This window comes from Lipophrys pholis, assembly GCF_963383615.2.
Source record: "Lipophrys pholis genome assembly, chromosome: 5".
NCBI lineage: Eukaryota > Metazoa > Chordata > Actinopteri > Blenniiformes > Blenniidae > Lipophrys > Lipophrys pholis.
Genome location: NC_137628.1, coordinates 33,558,317 through 33,575,254, shown reverse-complemented (window position 1 = coordinate 33,575,254; position 16,938 = coordinate 33,558,317).

Below are 16,938 nucleotides of genomic sequence, written 5' to 3'. Positions count from 1 at the left end.
ATATTGGTGAGAGAAGATGGTCCCGCCCTCCCTCCAACAAATACTTGATAGTACAGATTATACACATAATATAGGTAGGCGCCTCAATCCATGCTGGAGAGTAATCCACCAGGGCCACCATATGGGATGGTGCATGGGGCTCACTGTCGGGTAGCGCCAGCCTCAACCAGAGTGAGCAACTACATTTGTCTTGTCCAGAAAACCAGGTTTTTCGAGGTTCTGAGAACCTCCTTTAGCTTAGGAACCACTGACACTTCCTTTAGAACCTCCTTTAGCCTAGGAACCACTGATGCTTCCTTTAGAACCTCCTTTAGCCTAGGAACCACTGATGCTTCCTTTAGAACCTCCTTTAGCCTAGGAAACACTGACGCTAACTTTAGAACCTCCTTTAGCCTAGGAAACACTGACGCTAACTTTAGAACCTCCTTTAGCCTTTGAGACACTGATGCTTCCTTTAGAACCTCATTTAGCCTAGGAAACACTGACGCTTCCTTAAGAACCTCCGTTAGCCTAGGAAACATTGACGTGTCCTTAAGAACCTCCGTTAGCCTAGGAAACACTGATGATTCCTTTAGAACCTCCTTTAGCCTAAGAAAAACTGATGCTTCCTATAGAACCTCCTTTAGCCTTTGAGACACTGATGCTTCCTTTAGCACCTCCTTTAGTCTAGGTAACACTGACGCTTCCTTTAGCACCTCCTTTAGTCTAGGTAACACTGACGCTTCCTTTAGAACCTCCTTTAGCCGAGGAAACACTGACGCTTCCTTAAGAAAATCCTTTAGCCTAGGTAACACTGACGCTTTCTTTAGAACCTCCTTTAGCTTAGGAAATAGTGACGCTTCCTTTAGAACCTCCTTTAGCGTAGGAACCACTGATGCTTCCTTAAAAAACCTCCTTTAGCCTAGGAAACACTGACACTTCATTTAGAACCTCCTTTAGTCTAGGAACCACTGATGCTTCCTTTAGAACCTCCTTTAGCCTAGGAAACACTGACACTTCATTTAGAACCTCCTTTAGTCTAGGAACCACTGATGGTTCCTTTAGAACCTCCTTTAGCCTAGCAAACACTGATGCTTCCATTAGAACCTCCTTTAGCCTAGGAACCACTGATGGTTCCTTTAGAACCTCCTTTAGCCTAGGAACCACTGATGCTTCCTTTAGAACCTCCTTTAGCCTAGGAACCACTGATGCTTCCTTTAGAACCTCCTTTAGCCTAGGAACCACTGATGCTTCCTTTAGAACCTCCTTTAGCCTAGGAAACACTGACGCTAACTTTAGAACCTCCTTTAGCCTAGGAAACACTGACGCTAACTTTAGAACCTCCTTTAGCCTTTGAGACACTGATGCTTCCTTTAGAACCTCATTTAGCCTAGGAAACACTGACGCTTCCTTAAGAACCTCCGTTAGCCTAGGAAACATTGACGTGTCCTTAAGAACCTCCGTTAGCCTAGGAAACACTGATGATTCCTTTAGAACCTCCTTTAGCCTAAGAAAAACTGATGCTTCCTATAGAACCTCCTTTAGCCTTTGAGACACTGATGCTTCCTTTAGCACCTCCTTTAGTCTAGGTAACACTGACGCTTCCTTTAGAACCTCCTTTAGCCGAGGAAACACTGACGCTTCCTTAAGAAAATCCTTTAGCCTAGGTAACACTGACGCTTTCTTTAGAACCTCCTTTAGCCTAGGAAATAGTGACGCTTCCTTTAGAACCTCCTTTAGCGTAGGAACCACTGATGCTTCCTTAAAAAACCTCCTTTAGCCGAGGAAACACTGATGCTTCCTTTAGAACCTCCTTTAGCTTAGGAAATAGTGACGCTTCCTTTAGAACCTCCTTTAGCGTAGGAACCACTGATGCTTCCTTAAAAAACCTCCTTTAGCCTAGGAAACACTGACACTTCATTTAGAACCTCCTTTAGTCTAGGAACCACTGATGCTTCCTTTAGAACCTCCTTTAGCCTAGGAAACACTGACACTTCATTTAGAACCTCCTTTAGTCTAGGAACCACTGATGGTTCCTTTAGAACCTCCTTTAGCCTAGCAAACACTGATGCTTCCATTAGAACCTCCTTTAGCCTAGGAACCACTGATGGTTCCTTTAGAACCTCCTTTAGCCTAGGAACCACTGATGCTTCCTTTAGAACCTCCTTTAGCCTAGGAACCACTGATGCTTCATTTAGAACATGGGTGTCAAACTCTGGCCCGCGGGCCAAATTTGGCCCGCCGTGTAATTTCATTTGGCCCTTTAAGCAATATCAAATTAACATTAGAGCTGGCCCGTCGGTATTAAACAGCGGCGGTGCCGCTGTAACACCGCATTCACCGCTAATACTACAAATCCCATAATGCTCTGCTGTTGTTTTGGCGCGCCAGCCATGCTTTCTCCTCTGTGTCAGTAGCTAGCGATCCGTGTTCTTGCTCAACGCTTCGGCTGAAAGCCGGCCGGCTCACCCCGCCTCTCCGTGCCTCTCTCCCCGACGTGCTGCGGCCGACTACACCATCAGTGTCACTGTGTTACCCCTACCAAAAATGCCGAAAAGGAAGGGAGAAAACAGAACTTTTCTGGACAGGTGGGAGACAGAATATCTGTTTATAAACGGAAAAGACAGACCTGTTTGTCTCGTTTGTGGAGCCAACGTGTCGGTAACTAAGGAGTACAACATTAGGCGACACTATGAAACGAAACACCAGGAAAAGTACAAGGACCTGGACACGACTCTAAGGAGCCAGAAAGTAGAGGAGATGAAAAGAGGTTTGGTTTCACAACAGAATATGTTCAAGAAAGCCACAGCACAAAATGAGGCTGCTGTAAAGGCAAGTTATATCGTGGCAGAAGAAATCGCCAAATCAACCCGACCCTTTAATGATGGAGAGTTTGTTAAAAAGTGCATGCTGAAAGTTTGTGACCAAGTGTGCCCAGAGAAAAAGCAGGCCTTTTCAAACGTAAGCCTGAGCAGGAACACAATAGCTGAGCTCACATGTGATCTTGCCACCAATCTGCATGACCAGCTGATGGAAAAGGGAAACAGTTTTGTTTCCTTTTCCCTTGCTGTGGACGAGAGCACTGACGCGTCTGATACTGCGCAGCTGTCAATCTTCATCCGCGGTGTCGACTCAAAGATGTGTGTTACGGAGGAGCTTTTGGGATTTAAATCCATGCATGGTACAACCACAGGGAAGGAAATCTTTGAGGAGGTTTGCAAATGTGTAACTGAAATAAACCTGCCGTGGGATAAACTCGTGGGATTAACCACTGATGGTGCGCCAGCGATGAGTGGTAAAAAGAATGGACTGGTGGGCAGGATTCCTGAAAAGATGCTGGAAGAGAACTGTGCAGGTGAGCTATCTGTTTATCACTGCATCATACATCAAGAGTCACTGTGTGCTAAAGCCCTAAAGATGGAACATGTTATGACCACAGTAACACAAGTTATTCACTTTATAAGAGCCAAAGGTCTGAATCACCGCCACTTTAAGTCTTTTCTGGACGAGTTTGGTTCGGAACACAGAGACGTGCCGTGTCACACAGAGGTGAGATGGTTTAGCCGCAGAAAAGTACTGAACAGATTTTTCAAGCTGCGTGAAGAAATATGTCAGTTTCTGCAAAGCAAAGGGAAGGACACAGCAGAGCTCCGGGAGCAAAGGTTTCTGTGTGAGCTGGCCTTTCTGTGTGACATCTCAAGCCATCTTGATGTGCCTGCAGCTACAGGGGCGGGGCCGCGTCATCACAGATATGTACTCGGCAGTGAGAGCTTTTAAAACTAAACTCTGCCTGTGGGAGAATCAGCTGCTGCAAGGAAACCTTGGCCATTTCCCCTGCTGCCAAACCATAAAAACGCAGATCTCTACCGCCGCTTGCGCACAGTTTGCTGAAAAACTCAGTGTACTCGGCGCTGAGTTTAGCCGGCGATTTGGCGACTTTGATGGTCAGAAATGTAGATTTGAACTGCTTAGTAATCCCTTCGCAGTTGATGTGGAAAAAGCACCAACTAACCTCCAAATGGAGCTGATTGAACTCCAGTGTGATGACACGCTGAAGTCAAAGTATGATGCTGTTGGCGCCGCACAGTTTCCACAATTCATCCCTGACACAATGCCTCAGCTCCGCACCCAAGCTGCTCAATTGCTCTCCATGTTCGGCAGCACTTATCTATGTGAGCAACTTTTCTCCTCAATGAAGATGACGGAAACGTCTCACAGGATACGTCTGACTGATGAACACCTTCGTTCGATCATGAAGGTTGCCTCAGCTCAAAGCCTGAACCCCGACATTGATGAACTAGCATCCAAGAAAAGATGCCAGGTATCTGGCTTGGGCACATCAGATTAGATCAGTGTGTCGCAAACTGAGTAGTAAAACGGCCTGAATGGTTGATTTATTCATTGTTATTTTATTTTCAAATGTATTAGCCTGTGGAAAAAGTTAATGTTGATATTTACCTCAGAAGGCTGCAAATAGAAAAGAGGCATTCAATTTTTTATTTAAATCTTATTTAATATGCCATTGATGTTTTTTCGTTTGTTTTTTGAAAGTTGATTTTGCACTTTAAGTTATATAACCGTTGCTTGTTCCATATTCAGTGTTAAAGCAAATTAGTGTAGCAAACTGAGCAATAATTAACGTTTTATTCATGCACTTGCTCTTGCTACTTCAAGGCTTGAATGTTTGATTCATTCATTATTGTTATTTTATTTTCAAATTTATTATTAGCCCGTGGAAAAAGTTTATTTTGATATTTACCTCAGAAGGCTGCAAATAGAAAAGAGGCATTCAATTTTTATTTAAATTTTATTTGATATGCCATTGATATTTTTTAATTATTATTATTATTATTTGAAACTCGATTTTGCATGTCACTATGAAGTTATATAAACCTTGCTTGTTCAATATTCAATGCAAAACTTGTTTGGGTCCCTATTAAAAGGTTAATTTGTTCAACCTTGGCCCGCGGCTTTGTTCAGTTTTAAATTTTGGCCCACTCTGTATTTGAGTTTGACATCCCTGCTTTAGAACCTCCTTTAGCGTAGGAAACACTGATGCTTCCTTAAGAACCTCCTTTAGCCTAGGAACCACTGACGCTCCCTTTAGAACCTCCTTTAGCGTAGGAAACACTGATGCTTCCTTAAGAACCTCCTTTGGCCTTGGAACCACTGACGCTTCCTTTAGAACCTCCTATAGCCTCCTATATATAATATTGTAGATAATCTTAAAGAATTAATAGCATTCTTTGCATGCAGTCCTTTCTGCTGACACCAGGTGGCGCTCAGCCCCCGCTGCCCCTAATGACCAGTCGCCCCTGCTGTAGACTCACCCCTTTCACAGATCACGACGCCTCTGAGCACACTGCTCGAGCTCCCATCGCTCTCTGGGATTGATCACACTCTCCAAATGCACTGCTAATGCTAACCGATCAGTGTCTCAGAAGACAACACTGTGGCTGATAGATCGCCCAGTGGAAGCTACAGCGGACTGCAGGGATCGTCGTCTCAAACACATACAATTGATAGTCTGAACATAGAAGAAACAAGACAACATCCAAGAAGAAACCAGTGCTTAAGATTCTTAATAAGTGAGCCGAGGGTCAGTTACAATAACCATTAATAATCTATACAGCAGGAGACGAGCCATGGCACCGCCAGTCACAGGCGCCATCTTGTTCCTCCTGAGACCAGCTCATGCTGCCCCACAATTCCTTGCGGCGGCAACATTTAGAGCGAAGAAAACTCTGGATGAATGAAAAAGGAGCAGATTTGACATCAGTGGTTAGAGCCACAGGGGAAAGTGGTAGAAATCACCTTTTATACTACATTTTCTGACATTTATAGTTTTTTCACCATGACTGATGTCACTAACCTTCAGCGCCGTCTGATTGTTATTACGCCACCTAGTGGAAGTGTGGTATGATTGTCAAAACCACGTGATCGCCTTTCACTAACTCCTTTAGGAAGCTTCCTAACACCTTTCCTTACTCCTTTAGGAAGTCTCCTAACACCTTTCCTAACTCCTTTAGGAAGTCTCCTAACACCTTTACTAACTCCTTTAGGAAGTCTCCTAACACCTTTCACTAACTCCTTTAGGAAGCTTCCTAACACCTTTCCTTACTCCTTTAGGAAGCCTCCTAACACCTTTCCTTACTCCTTTAGGAAGTCTCCTAACACCTTTCACTAACTCCTTTAGGAAGCCCCCTAACACCTTTCACTAACTCCTTTAGGAAGTCTCCTAACACCTTTACTAACTCCTTTAGGAAGTCTCCTAACACCTTTCACTAACTCCTTTAGGAAGCCCCCTAACACCTTTCCTTAACTCCTTTAGGAAGTCTCCTAACACCTTTACTAACTCCTTTAGGAAGTCTCCTAACACCTTTCACTAACTCCTTTAGGAAGCTTCCTAACACCTTTCCTTACTCCTTTAGGAAGCCTCCTAACACCTTTCCTTACTCCTTTAGGAAGTCTCCTAACACCTTTCCTAACTCCTTTAGGAAGCCCCCTAACACCTTTCTTTACTCCTTTAGGAAGCCTCCTAACACCTTTCCTTACTCCTTTAGGAAGTCTCCTAACACCTTTCCTAACTCCTTTAGGAAGTCTCCTAACACCTTTCACTAACTCCTTTAGGAAGCCTCCTAACACCTTTCACTAACTCCTTTAGGAAGTCTCCTAACACCTTTACTAACTCCTTTAGGAAGCCTCCTAACACCTTTCACTACCTCCTTTAGGAAGCCTCCTAACACCTTTCACTAACTCCTTTAGGAAGCCTCCTAACACCTTTCACTAACTCCTTTAGGAAGCTTCCTAACACCTTTCCTTACTCCTTTAGGAAGTCTCCTAACACCTTTCCTAACTCCTTTAGGAAGCTTCCTAACACCTTTCCTTACTCCTTTAGGAAGTCTCCTAACACCTTTCACTAACTCCTTTAGGAAGCTTCCTAACACCTTTCCTAACTCCTTTAGGAAGTCTCCCAACACCTTTCCTAACTCCTTTAGGAAGTCTCCTAACACCTTTACTAACTCCTTTAGGAAGTCTCCTAACACCTTTCACTAACTCCTTTAGGAAGCCCCCTAACACCTTTCCTTAACTCCTTTAGGAAGTCTCCTAACACCTTTACTAACTCCTTTAGGAAATCTCCTAACACCTTTCACTAACTCCTTTAGGAAGCTTCCTAACACCTTTCCTTACTCCTTTAGGAAGCCTCCTAACACCTTTCCTTACTCCTTTAGGAAGTCTCCTAACACCTTTCCTAACTCCTTTAGGAAGCCTCCCAACACCTTTCACTAACTCCTTTAGGAAGCCTCCTAACACCTTTCACTAACTCCTTTAGGAAGCCTCCTAACACCTTTCCTTAACTCCTTTAGGAAGCCTCCTAACACCTTTCACTAACTCCTTTAGGAAGCCTCCTAACACCTTACACTAACTCCTTTAGGAAGCCTCCTAACACCTTTCCTTAACTCCTTTAGGAAGCCTCCTAACACCTTACACTAACTCCTTTAGGAAGCCTCCTAACACCTTTACTTAATTCTGTGATGTCATCCACCGGGTTAAGGAGAAGTGTATAGGAAAGGAGATAGGAGGGACTTGTAGGAAGCATCTCCAGCCTCATAAAATCACACAAGACCTGTCTCTGATGAATGAGCCTATGACACAAAGGAAGGACGCCACACAAGAGATTCAGGTTTTGAAAGGGAATGAATCTTTTATTCAGCAGTTTTCTCTTCTCTTGCTGTGGGAGGAAAAAAGACATTAACAATGAAAAGTTAATCCCAAAAATGACCAAACCAAGCATATCTAATAATTAACAACAGCCGACAGAGCGCATTAGAAATGGATGAGCCCCCCAAATATGGGACTTACTGTGGTGATTGCCCTTTTGTGCTCTTATTGTGATAAGTTCCAGGGAGCCATTTCCTGCTGGAAGCTGTTTCTCCTGCGCTCCTCACAGAGGCTGGGTGCACCTGCAGGTCACCAGGGTAATCACCACAGCTGCTAAAGCTCTCCTCTGGGTGAGAGCGGATGTGAGAAGATTCCTGTTCCATTGTGCTGCTCTGTGCTCGCTGCGTGTCTTCAAGCCCTCAAGTGTGTCTTCAAGCCTTCTAGAAGATCTCTCATTTCTGTGTCTCTCCAAGTCTCCAGTCCCTCGGCCTCCAGTCTCCCTGCCCCCCCCCCCCCCCCCCCCCCCCCCCTCTGGTCCTCAATAAACCTTCTTTAACTAATCCTTTAGCCTCTGGTTCTGCTCCTGCGCTCTCACACCAACTCCCGATTCTACACATCATTACTCTTATTCCGGACGACAGTGGACAAGCTCTTAATTATGATAGGGCCTCATGAAATCAGACAGTGTGTATCGAGTGTGTATAGAGGACATAAAAGTTGTGTGTCCTGATGTGCTTCAAATTTCCGACCAATCTCAAGGATGATATTACAAAGTTGGTATGTGAAAATAGAATTCCTTAAACTTCCTCTTACCAATAGCGGAGATAATAATGGCTGTGAATGGATTTATTCAGGGACACGTCAAGTATCAGGCAGATTACAACACGTAGAGCAGAGTCACACGTCACTTCCTGTTCCATGGCGAACCATCAGAGTTTCCTTAGAGTGCCGTGGCCACGCCGTTTGAGATCATCCTTACATTTTGACAATGGGTGTCAGTGACATTTTTTTGTGCTTCATATTTCTACCAAATTTCTTGGACATAAGTGAAACGATATAGAGTGAAAGTTGCAAATGTGAAAACAACGTAGGGGGCGCTTTGGAGCCATTTGGCCAAACACACTACATATAAATAGTTTGCCACTTCTGACTTGAATGTAAATTTTCACGAAGGTTTGAGCACATTTAGGCCATCTTAAAAAATCCGTCAGTTTGAGCGGTATCTGAATCTGAGAGTAAAATAATAACAATAATAATTTGTTGCCGTGCAGTAAGGTTCTGCTCTGCTCAGACCCTCAGCAGGATTAAAGCTGCACACCTACATAGTTAATAATAAGACATGGAAATGTAAAAAAACTAAACCAAAATGTCCGTGGATGAATATTGGCATATGGTTTGTTCAGGGGAGGTCTTTGATCAAGCGTGTAAAGTCTTAGGGCCATTGCAAGATGTTGAGCAGAGTTACACATCACTTCCTATTTCATTGTAAACCATCAGATAATCGGGGGGCCACGCCCTTTGACCTTTGCTGAAGAATTTTGACTGTTGTACATACAGGCCACATTTTAGATCTCTTGGATTTACCCTGAAGGGGGTAATTGTCGTATCTCTCTTCACTGTTGGAGCAGTTAGTAATTTGCAGACGGTCCCTGCTGACTGTCAGAGATCAGTGTTGTTTCTGCTGCTGGTAGCATATTGCCTCCCTCACACTGACGGGAAAGAGGCTTCGATTGTGTGTCGATTAACGTTTCGCTGAAGAGTTATTGATGCTGGAATTGTGAATCGTTCCGATCAGAGTGGTTTGTGAAGTGGAGAGTTTCCTCGGTGTGGCACACTCATTATGTTCTGTCCTTTTCTCTGACCAATGGAATATAACGGCAGTGTGTCCATCTCACTACTGTGGAATCTGTGTCGGTCATCATCCTAGTGAATCCCTGCTGCAGGAAATGTGTTTTACTTTAACGCCTGTTTTTTGTTTTGTTTTGTTTTGTTTTGTTTTGTTTTGTTTTGTTTTGGCACGGAAAGAACCGGATTCCTAAACCGAAAAGGTGATTGCCTTCCAGTTTCTCTCTGTTTTTGCTTTGTTTTAGCTGTTTTAGCTCCTATTAGCACCTGTTTAGCCATGGCTTCCCCCTCCTCTCCTCCTATTTTTTCCTGCTCCAAATGTCAGATGTTCAGCTCCACCTCCACCTCAGTTACTGACTCAGGGACCTGTGACCTGGAGCTTTATTGGAGCACTTGAGGCGAGGCTGAGTCAGCTTGAGGAACGTCTCCTCTCTGTCGAGCTTAGGGCTAGCCCTGTAGCTAGTAAACAGCTGCCAGGTTTAGCTGGAGCGGAGCGTTCTAGCTTAGCAGCGCAGGTAGCTGCTAACTTTAACCCCCCCTCAGTGGCCCCCGAGCAGCCGGGGGAACAGGGCGGTTGGGTGACTGCCAGGGGTAAACGTAGCAGCAAGAAGTCTACCGCCCCCCCCCCCGCTACACCCCGCAGGCCTCCGTCAGTGTCTCCAATATGTTTGCCCCACTCAGCAGCACGCTGGCTGAGAAGGACACGCTGGTTATTGGCTCCTCAATAGTGAGACACGTTAACCTAGGACAACCAGCGGCCACAGTTAGCTGCCTGCCTGGGGCCAGAGCAGGCGACATTGAGTCCCAGCTAAAGCTAATGACCAAGAATAAACGGAGATTTAAACGGATTGTAATCCACTGCGGTGGAAACGACGTTCGCCTGAAGAAGTCTGAGGTCCTCAAAGCTAACGGAGAGTCAGTGTGCACATACGCGCGGACCATTTCAGACGAAGTAGTTTTCTCTGGCCCCCTCCCAAACCTCATCAGGGACCAGATGTTTAGCCTCATCTTTTAACCGCTGGCTGTCAGGGTGGTGTCCCAGTAACTCGGTAGGCTTCATTAATAATTGGAAGTCCTTCTGGGGCAAGCCTGGTCTCATCAGGAGGGACGGCATCCATCCCACGTTGGATGGAGCGTACCTCTTATCTAGAAACAGAGTTAAAAGCTTAGCTCCTCCATCCTGACGTAGCAGAGTGGGGACCAGGCAACAGAGTGGCAGTCCTACACGCCTCTCTGAGTTTCCCTCTGGGCAGTCACCAACCATAGCTAACTTAGTTAAACATCCCATAGAGACTGTGTCTATCCCTCGGACCACCACAAGTATAAAACTATCTAAACCTAGGAAAACTACTTCTAATGACTACAAAAACTTCATCCGTATCAAGTGTGAAACTAGACAAAATCAAGACAAACAAATGAAATGTGGTTTCCTAAACATGAGATCTTTATCATCCAAAGCTCTTCTAGTCAATGATCTGATAAGTGAACACAACATTGATCTCTTTGGATGAACAGAAACCTGCTACGTAAAGATGAGTATGTTAGTCTAAATGAAGCCTCCCCTCCAAGTCATATTAACACTCAAATAGGTGGTGGAGGAGGGTGGAGGCAGCCATCTTTAACTCTCAGTTACTAATTAACATGAACCCAAAACCCAACTTTAGTTCTTTTGAGAGTCTGAGCATGACCATGCGACACCCGTCAAATAAAATAGTAAATTCTGTAGAATCTGTAATCATTTATCGTCCTCCTGGACCTTCTTCAACTTTTCTAACTGAATTCTCTGAATTGTTGTCAGATGTAGCCCTGACTAAAGATAAGGTTATCATGGTAGGAGACTTCAATGTTCATGTTGACCTAGAAAATGATAGTTTCAGTGCAGCTTTAGATCTACACTTGACTCTCTAGGTTTCTCTCAGGTAGTAGACGGGCCTACCCATAAACATCTACACACCTTAGACCTTATTCTAACTTATGGTTTGAATATAGAGCATCTGACCATCTCTCCTCACTATGATTTCCTGTCAGATCACTTCTTAATAACCTTTGACTTTGTTCTAAATAGTTATAAACCTCCGGCTAAAGCCGTGTTAACCAGGTCTCTCTCTGATAACATAGTAACTAAATTCAAGGAAAGAATTCCCTCTGCTATAGAATCAGTAGTGAATCTTCCTGACCCGTATACTGTTGCTAGCTCAGACATTGAATACCTAACAAACAGTCTGACAGATATGCTAAAAACAACGCTATACGACATAGCTCCTCAAAAAATGAAAATGAAAAAACAGGAAAAGTCCTCCCCATGGTTTAACTCATCAACCCGCCAGCTTAAACAACGCTCCCGTAGATTAGAAAGAACTTGGCGTTCAACAAAAACAGACCTAGATTATATAGCCTGGAAGGATAGCTTCAAAACTTATAAGAAAGCTCTGAGTAGAAGTAGAACTAATTACTACTCATCCTTAATAGAGGAAAACAAAAACAACCCTCGGTTTCTTTTCAGTACTGTAGCCAAACTGACCAAGAACCAAAATAGCGTTGAGCCCACCATTCCTAACAATATATGTAGTGAAGACTTCATGAAGTTCTTTCAAAATAAAATTACAACGCTTAGGGATAACATCCATCAAACCCTACCGTCCGTTAGCCCCATAACAGAGGAACTGGTTAAACCTAACAGTCATCTGGAATGCTTTCAGCAAATACAACTAGTCCAACTAAACTCCCTTATTTCTTCTGCTAAACCAACTACTAGCCTGTTGGACCCAATTCCTACTAGAATTCTGAAAGAGGCACTGCCACTAATTAATAATTCTATACTCGCAATTATTAACCAGTCTCTATCAATAGGCTATGTGCCCCAATCCTTTAAACTAGCAGTTATTAAACCTCTCATTAAGAAGCCAAACTTAGACACAAGCCTTCTCTCAAACTACAGGCCCATCTCCAACCTTCCTTTCCTGTCAAAGGTTCTGGAGAAAGTAGTCGCTAAACAACTCAATGATTATCTGCAGGAGAATAATCTGTTAGAGGACCTTCAGTCCAGCTTCAGAATGAACCACAGTACAGAGACTGCTCTGCTAAAAGTTACTAATGATCTTCTAACGGCCTCAGATAGAGCTCTTCTATCTGCTTTACTTCTTCTGGACCTTAGTACTGCATTTGATACTGTCGATCATAATATACTTTTAAGGAGATTAGAAGATGCCGTCGGCATTAAAAACTTAGCCTTAAACTGGTTTAAATCATATTTATCTGACCGCTTTCAATTTGTTCATGTAAATAACAAATCTTCAATACATGAAGGGGTCCTGTGTGGAGTACCACAAGGCTCCGTCCTCGGACCGATATTGTTTAATCTCTAGATGTTACCACTCGGAAATATTATTAGGAAACACAACATTAACTTTCATTGTTATGCAGATGATACTCAGCTATATTTATCAATTAAAGCCAATCAGGCCGACCAACTTGTTAAACTAGAGTCCTGCCTCAGGGACGTTAAGTCCTGGATGTCTATCAACTTCTTAATGCTCAACACATCCAAGACTGAGGTTCTAATCCTAGGTCCTAAAAAGCTCAGGGATTACTTTTCAGATAGTCTGATTACCTTAGATAATATTACCTTAACCTCTAACAGTGATATTAGGAACCTGGGTGTTATTTCTGATCAGGATCTGTCCTTTATGTCCCATGTTAAACATGTCTCCAGGACAGCCTTCTTCCATCTAAGGAATATTGCAAAAATGAGAAACTTCTTGTCCTTCAAAGATGCAGAACAAATGCTTCCTGCCTTTGTGACTTGAAGATGAGATGATTGTAACTCCCTAATGTCAGGATGTCCAAACTCCTCTGTTAGGATCTTCCAGCTAGAGCAGAACACTGCTGCAGGTTTACTAACCAGAACTGGAAGAAGAGAGCACATCTCCCCAGTCTTAGCATCCTTACACTGGCTTCACATCAAATCTAGAATAGAATTCAACATCCTTCTGATCACATCTAAAACTCTTCATCACCAGGCTCCGTCCTATATCGAGAAACTTCTAGAAGTTTATCACCCTCCACGAGCCCTTGGCTCTGAGGATGCAGGACTGTTGGTAATCCCTAAAGTCCATAAAAGTAAAACAGGAGGCAGGAGTTTCAGCCATATGGCTCCTTTACTCTGGAATCAACTACCAGCCTCGGTCCGAAAGGCCGACACCATTAGTTTATTTAAGAGTAGACTAAAAACATTCCTATTTGATAAAGCTTATCCTTAGGAATAAAATAGGAATAAAATAGGACCACTAAGTTGAGCTGCTATAGGCCTAGACTGCTGAGGGGATTTCCTCTCTCCCGTTAAAGGGAGGAACTCTACATTTGGAGCTTCTGTTTCTTGTCTTTCTTTCTTTCTCTCTGTGTAACAACATTACTGGAGCCACCAGATCCTGACAGGAGGGGAGCAGGATCCAGGGGATCAGACCCAAGACTCCCAGAGTGGAGTTACCACGGTCCTACTACCCGACCCCACCACAGTACCGGGACCCCCCCACAGCACCAGGACCCCCCCACAGCACCGGGACCCCACCGCAACGGCACGGCCCTTAAACTCCAGACTGAGATTGGCTCATCATCAGACCAACGCTCATCATAGACTTTTCTTAGTATTTGTACTTCTCTGGCCTGTCTGCCTCTCTCTCTCTCTCTCTCTCTCTCTCTCTCTTCTTTTCCTCTCTCTCCCTCTTCTTTTCCTCTCTCTCTCCCTCTTTTCCTCTCTCTCCCTGTCCTATCCCATGTACTTCTCCCCCCAACCGGTCAAGGCGGATGGCCGTCCTTCCAGAGTCTAGGGTCCGCCCCACGGTTTCTTCCTGAAGAGGGAGTTCTTGAACTTCTCTCCATGCGAGGGAGTTTTTCCTGGCCACTGTTGCTTGTTACACCTGCTGCTTTGGAAGGTTTAGTTGGGTTCTGTTGTTCTCTATCATTGTAAGAGGCTTTGAGATGTTTGTTGATGTGATTTAGCGCTTTACAAATAAAATTGAATTGAATTGAATTGAATTGAATTGAATTTTGTTTTGTTTTGTTTTGTTTTGTTTTGTTTTGTTTTGTTTTGTTTTGTTTTGTTTTGTTTTGTTTTGTTTTGTCAGAGCCCACTGAGCGAGCAACGTCCATAGACGTCCAAGACACGTCCGTCCATCCCAGCCGTGATCTGGATTCTATTTGACACCAGAACTGGTTGACAAATGACATAAAAAAGGTGGACATCTAAGACACCAAGAATCAGTTGAAAGGTCACCAACTGTTAAGTCCATCTAATTATTGAGTTGTCATTAAAATAATGAGGAAGTAGATTATGACAGGCAAGAGGAGACAGCGTGAAGTTTAATGAACAATGTCTGAGTTAGGAGCATTTATTGTTTTGGTCACAAGGTATTGAACCTTTTAAGCTCCAGGCAGAAACTGGCCACTTCGAGAACCTTTGATTTTGTGAATACAACTACAGTATGTACATGAGTAAATGTTTTATCAGCAATGAGTGGAGGTTGTGGGTTCAAATCCAGCTGGAGGTGCTTGTGGAGTTTGCTAGTGTGGCTGGGTTTCCTCTGGTTTCCTCCCACATTTGAAAAACATGAATGTGATTGTAATTTCTAATGCTAAATTGTCCCTAAGTGTGTGTGTGTGTGTGTGTGTGTGTGTGTGTGTGTGTGTGTGTGTGTGTGTGTGTGTGTGTGTGTGTGTGTGTGTGTGTGTGTGTGTGTGTGTGTGTGTGTGTGTGTGTGTGTGTGTGTGTGTGTGTGTGTGTGTGTGTGTGTGTGTGTCCTGTGATAGACTGATGACCTCATTCTGGATTTAAACGTATTTTCATTGACGTCCAGACAAGACGTAAATACAACGTCTAAGAAAGATGACTAAACATCTTTCATTGTGGCTCCTCTGAACACGTCTCCTGGACGTATGGAAGTGAGGACTTTCAGACGTGTTTGGGACCACATTCTGCTCGGTGGGAATGTCCAGGGTAGCAATCCTTTTTACACTCGTCACAGCTCGTCTGAGCTTTGATTCCAGCAAGAATGTATTCTGGACTGCAAATTCTTGGGTGTGGAAATCAATGTGCTCCACGCCATCCGGGTCCCAAAGCCTTTTCTTTGGATCAGTCGGTGAATCTTCCAGGTCTGATTCAGTATAATCTGAACACATGTTCAGACCTGGGGCCTCGTCTACCCCACCTCCCACGCAAACTTTGTGATCTAAAAAAAGAAACGTTACGGGAGAATGTTGGTACCGGTACGTCAATTGTGGACCTGCGCACACACATTTTGGAGACGAGCAACCTGGTGGTGCTGATGGTGAAGTGGAGAATTGAAACCAGATTTATCTCATACATTTATCATCTTCAAATATCTGACTTATTGATCCACCTGATCATAAACAGCCGAGCTGCAGAGTTCTACATGTTTCTTTAGTGGAACATTAATTAGCAGCGCCGCTTTACATGTCCTACTTTCATCTTCAAATGATACAGAGCGGATTGATTATCAAGGATACAGAGCGGTGGAGAGAACTGAGCTGTGGAAGGATCTGATTGATTATTAATTGTGACAAGGTGTGTAACAACCACTTTATTTGCTGAGTCAGCATATAAATAGTGCAGTGACAGTCGTGTGTAAAGCTGCAGTGTGGATGCTCTGCACTGCCTTGCTCTCTGGACGCTCTGCTGCTGGAGACAGACGACCTCCTCGTCACCTCCTCCGCCACCCTCCTCCACCTCTCGTGACTGAGGATAAAACACCAGGGCCACTGAGCCTTTGCTCAGTCCCTGTGGTAGAAGCTTTGCAGGCTTCAGCGCTGGTCTCTGTCCTGGCCGGAGAACTAAAGAGCCCCGCTCCTCTGCTTCTCTAACTGTTGGGGTTTTATTACTCTCTGGTACGTACCCCATTGCTTTTATTACTTTATTAGCCTCTGGTATACCCTCTGTGGGGGTCACACCACCCTATGTGAATCAGTTTCCCTGTGTGTGTGTGTGTGTGTGTGTGTGTGTGTGTGTGTGTGTGTGTGTGTGTGTGTGTGTGTGTGTGTGTGTGTGTGTGTGTGTGTGTGTGTGTGTGTGTGTGTGTGTGTGTGTGTGTGTGTGTGTGTGTGTTGTCACCCTCCTCCATGATGTCACTCTCCCTATGATGTCACTCTCTTCCATGATGTTACTCTCCCCTATGATGTCACTCTCCCTATGATGTCACTCTCCCCATGATGTCACTCTCCCCATGATGTCACTCTCCTCCATGATGTCGCTCTCCCCTATGATGTCACTCTCTTCCATGATGTTACTCTCCTCCATAATGTCACTCTCCCCATGATGTCACCCTCCTCCATGATGTCGCTCTCCTCCATGATGTCACTCTCCCCTATGATGTCACTCTCCCTATGATGTCACTCTCCCCATGATGTCACTCTCCTCCATGATGTCGCTCTCCCCTATGA